Genomic DNA, 6,000 nt, shown 5'->3' on the forward strand with positions numbered 1-6,000 from the left:
CTGTTTCCTTAACCGACCAAATGGTTAATCTTACTCTAAAAATATTAAGCCCAACAAAACATGCTGCTGGAATTGAGATTTTACTTTCTCAAGTATTTTATTTTCAAAACTATCAAACCTACTGAAAAGTATAGTGAGCAGCCATAAACACATTAACACATTTTAATCAGTTTTTAACATTTCTCCACATTTCCTTTCTGTATGTGTGTATGGTTTATTTTGCTGAATCATTTGAGGTGTTTTGTAGACACTGTTGCTTTCTACCACTAAGTACTTCTCTCCTACATAATAAGAATTCCATTATCACTCAAAAAATTTAATACTAATACATATTCACATTTTCAATATATCCCCATAATATCCTTTTTAGCTGATGTTTTTTCCCACTCCAGGATGCAATCAAGCATCATTCATTGCATTTAGTTGGCATGATTTTTTAAGCTTCTTTAGCCTAGAATAATTCCTGGGTTTTTGTTTGTGTTTGGGGGGAGAAAGGGGAGTTTCTTTCATAACATTGGCTTTTTTAAAGAATCTCATTCTACTGTTTTGCAGAATGCTTCTCAATTTGGATTTTCTGTTTCCATATAAATAAATTTGTCAGGAATACTTATGGATGATATGTTTCCATCTTAGTACATCAAGATGTGATATCAGTTTATTCCATTATTGGTGATGATACATTTCATCATTTCTTCATAGTAAAACTACCCTTTCCCCCTTTGTTTTTTTTTAATATTTTATTTACATTTTAGTTTTTGGTAGACACAACATCTTTGTTTGTATGTGGTGCTGAGGATCGAACCCAGGTTGCACCCATGCCAGGCTAGCGCTCTACGGCTTGAGCCACATCCCTAGCCCCCCCTTTCCCCCTTTGTATTTAAAAAGTAGTCTGTGTGGAAATTAGTCAAAGGATTTAAATAGACATTTCTCCAAAAACATAAGGTGAGTCAACAAACACTTGACAAGATGATCAATAACACTAGTCATTACAAAACACAAAGCAAAACCACAATGAAATACCACTTCACACCTGCTAAGATGACAACGATTTTTTAATAGAAAAATATAAGCTGGGTGCAGTGGCTCACATAGGTAATCCCAGAAATTTGGGAGACTAAACCAGAAGGATCCCAAGTTTGAGGTCACATGAAAAACTTAGCAAGATCCTGTCTCAAAAAAATAAAATGGGCCAAGGATATAGTAGTGGTAAACATGCCTGAGTTTAGCCCCTGTACTGCAAAAGAAAAGGGAGGGTGGGCAGGAGGAAGAAAAGGAAAATACTTGTTGGTTAGAATTTTGGAACCCTCACATAATTGGAAAGATTGGAACCTTCCCATATAGCTGGTAGGAATGTAAAATGGTGCAGTTACTATGGAAAAGTTTGTCCATCCCTTAGAAGGCTAATCATAAATTACCAGCAATTACACTCCTGGGTATAAATACACAAGAATTGAAAACATGTCGTCAAACAAATCTTTGTATACAAATGTTCATAGCTATAGTTGTCACGGTAGCCAAAATGTGAAAACAACCCAAGTGTCCATCCACAAATGAATAAACAAATTGTGGTACATACATGTAATGAAATATTTTTTAGCCATAAAAAGTAATGAAGGGGCTGGGGTTGTAGCTCAATGATAGAGCACTTGCCTAGCACATGTGAGATACTGGGTCCAATCCTCAGCACCACATAAAAACAAATAAATAAAACAAAGGTATTGTGGCCATCTATGACTAAAAAAAAAAATTTTTTTAAGTAGGGCTTGGGCTGTAGCTCAGTCATAGAGCACTTGCCTAGTATGTGAGAGGCACTGGGTTCAATCCCCAGCACCACGTAAAACTAAATAAAAAAAAAATAAATAAAGGTGTTGTGTCCATCTACAACTAAAAATATTAAATAATAATAATTATAATGATAATGATATGAAGGGGCCTGGGGTTGTGGTTCAGGGGTAGAGCACTTGCCTAGCACATGCAAGGCACTGGGTTCAATCCTCAGCACCACATAAAAAAAATAAAATTGTAAAAAAATAATGAAGTACTGACATAATACAATACTATTCATTCATAAAAAGGAACAAAGTACTGGGGTTGGGATGTAGTTCAGTGGTAGAGCATATTAGAGCATATGCAAGGCCCTGGGTACAATCACCAGAACAACAACAACAAAAAAGTACAGACACATGCTACAATACAAACCCTGAAAATATTATGCTAAGTGAAAGAAGCCAAACACACTAAAGGTCACAAGTTGGATGATTCCATTTATATGAAATACAGAATAGTCAAATCTACAGAAAGTAGATTGGTGGTTGCTAGCACCTGAGGTAAAAGGAAAAAGGAGAAACAATTGCCTAATGGGTACCATTTGATATGACAAAATATTTTGAAGCTATTTTAAATAGAGGTGATGGTAGCACAACATTGTGAATATACTAAATACCAATCACTGAATTTTTTTTAGTTGTAGTTGGACACAATACCTTTATTTTTTTATTATTTATTTTTATGTGATACTGAAGATCGAACCCAGCACCTGGCACATGCTAGGCAAGCGCTCTACCTCTGAGCCACAACCCCAGTCCCCAATCACTGAATTGTTTACTTTAAAATTGTTCATTACATGTTATAGGAATTTCACCTCAAAACAAACAAAGAAACAAAACAAAACAAAAACAAAAAGTTTTCAGTGGGATAATACTTTGAGATTTTGTGAATATCTTTTTCCCTTTTCCCTAACAATCTTTTAATGGGTTAGCATCCATTGATGTTGCTTGCTTAAATCAACCATCATGACTATCCAACTCTTTCCTTATTTACTTTTTTTACTTAGTTTTTTTTTTTTTCCTTGCAGTTCTAGGAATTGAGCCCAGGTCGTAGATAAATCTTTATTGGTGAGCTACACTCCCAGACCAGCCATCCTATCTATGGAAATTAAATCACATTCAAGTGTTTGGAGGGGTAGGGACACAAGTGTATACTGAGTACTCAACCAGGGCCTCCTTTACAATAAGCACTGACTCAACTCTTTCCCTCAACAACACCTCCAGCCCCTTCCTTTTGTAAGGAAGAATTTTTTTAGAGGTGGGGATGAAGCTCAGTAGTATAGTTCCTCCCTAGCATACTTGAGGCTCTGGCTTCTATCCCCAGCACTGCAAAAAAAATAAAGAACAAGAAATTTCATTTTCTCCATCCACCTACTTTGTTTTTTCTTTGTTTTTGGCATTTATACTTTTGGTATCAACATTGACAGTAGTTACTGTCACTTTTCATTTTTCTTTTCTCTTCTTTTCCTTTTATGCTTAAATTGTCTCAAATCTAACCGGGGAGATTAACTTTGCAGTGTTCTTTAGATATGGCCCATTCGTTTTTTGAGCACCCCTTTCCTTTCTGGCACAAGATGTTCCAGGAAACTGTGGCCTCCCTAATCCAATCTCAGAACCAGCCATTTCTTCGGTCATGGCTGCTTCTAGGAGGTAGTCAGAAGCATTGAAGTAAAAAAAAAAAAATCTGAGTTTGAAGCCAGTTTAGTTTATTATTTTTGAACAGTTTATAGAGATACAACTTATACACAACATAATTCACCCATTTAAAGTATAAAATCCAATAGCATTTAATATATTCATGGAGTTAGGTAACCACCATTACTATCTAATTATTTTAGTATACTTTAAATAAAATTTTTATTTAAAAGTTTTAGATTTCCATGGCTGGATGCAGTGACACACACCTCTAATCTCAGCAGCTCAGGAGGCTAAGACAGGAGGATTGGGAGTTCAAAGCCAGCCTCAGCAATGGCAAGGCACTAAGCAAGTCAGTGAGATCCTGTCTCTAAATAAAATACAAAATAGGGCTGGGGATGTGGCTAGATGGTTGAGTGACCCTGAGTTCAATCCCTTGTACAAAAAAAAAAAAGTTTTAGATTTCCAGAAAAGTTGTGAATTAGTACAGAGAGTCCTCACATACCCCTCATATTCCCTAATGTTAACATCTTACTTTAACTATATATAACATTTTTTTTTCTTCCCCACATTTTTTATTGGTGCAGTATAGTCATACATGATGATAGGATTTGTTGTTACACATCTCTACACAATCTAATTTTTAAACATTTTTGTTCCCCCTAAAATTAATTTCATATCCATCAGTAGTCACTCCCCATTTTCCCTCTCCTAGGCCTAGGCAACCACTAATGAATTTACCTCCTTGTCTCTATACATCAGCCTGATCAGGACAGTTCATATAAATAGTATCATATACTAAGTGGGCTTTTGTGACCAGCCTCTTTCCCTCAGCCTAATGTTGAAAGCCCCTTTGGCTATTTAACTTTTGCATAATCTTGGGTAAGTTACTTAATTACAACATCTGAAAAAAATGGAAAGAATATTGATACCAATGTTCACACATCAGTACTATAACCAAATAAGATAAGTAAATCTTCAATACATAGTAGTAAATAAAATTAGCTGAGAAATATGTAGCCAAACACCTTTTATGTAGCAGGCATTATTTTAGGTACTGAGTCTACAGCAGCCAATGAAGTACATGAAAACTTCCCTACCCCCATGGAGCTTGCATTCTACTGCCAGAAGACAGAAAATAAACAAGTGAAACACATAGCATGTTTAATAGATGGTGATGAATTTCTTTTTTATTTTCTTTTTCTTTGCTTTTTTTTTTTTTCTTTCCTGTGCTGGAGATTGAACCCAGGACCATGTCCATGCTATGCATGCACTCTACCACTAAGCTATACCCTCAGCCTGATAATATCTGTGGGAAAAAAAAAAAGACTAAAAACCAGCAACCTGCTGGAAAGATGGTCTGAAAAGAGAAGGCAATTTGTGTGTGTGTGTGTGTGTGTGTGTGTGTGTGTGTGTGTTGCTGGAGATTGAACTCAGGGCCTTATGCATGCAAGGAAAGCACTTTACCAACTGAGCTATATCACCATAACATTTAATTAAAGAGCTAAAGGCTTTCCTAGTGATCAGGGAAATTAAAATCAAAGTACATTGAGAGTTCATCTCACTCCAGTTAGAATGGCAATCATCAAGAATACAAATAGTAGGGGCTGGGTTTGTGGCTCAGTGGTAGAGTGCTCACATAGCATGTGTGAGGCATTGGGTTTGATCCTCAGTACCACATTAAAATAAAAAATAAAGATATTGTATCCCCCTAAAACTAAAAAATAAATATTAAAAAAAGAATACAAATAATAGCCAGGCACAGTGGCTCACACCTGTAATCCCAGTGGCTCAGGAGGCTGAGACAGGAAGATTGCGAGTTCAAAGGCAGCCTCTGCAATGGCAAGGCACTAAACAAGTCAGTGAGACCCCAAAATAGGGCTAGGGATGTGGCACAGTGGTTGAGTGCCCCTGAGTTCAATCCCCAGTACCAAAAAGAATACAAATAATAATAAATATTGGTGGGGTTGTGGGGGAAAAGGTACACTCATACATTGCTGAGGGGAGTGCAAATTAGTACAACCATTTTGGAAAGTATGAAGATTCCTCAAAAGACTAGGAATAAGCCGGGTGTGGTGGCACATGCCTGTAATCCCAGCAACCTGGGAGATCGAGACAGGAGGATTGCAAGTTCAAAGTCAGCCTCAGCAAAAGCAAGGCACTAAGCAACTGAGTGAGACCCTGTCTCTAGGGATAGGGATACGGATCAGTGGTTGAGTGCCCCTGAATTTAATCCCCAGTTCCAAAAAGAAAAAAAAAAAAAAAAGACAGATCCACCATATGACCCAGCTATCCCCAATCCTTAGTATTTATCCAAAATATCCCCACTATCATTAGTATTTATAAAAAAAAAAAAAAACACTAAAATCAGCACACTACAGTGAAACAGGCCCATCAACATTTATGGTAATACATAAACACAGCCAAACTATGGAACCAGCCTAGGTGCCTGTCAACAGATGAATGGGTAAAGAAAATGTGTACACACACACACACACACACACACACACAAGTATATTGGAGTTTTACTCAGCTATAA

Source organism: Spermophilus citellus, assembly GCF_964194105.1.
Source record: "Spermophilus citellus genome assembly, chromosome: 3".
Lineage (NCBI taxonomy): Eukaryota > Metazoa > Chordata > Mammalia > Rodentia > Sciuridae > Spermophilus > Spermophilus citellus.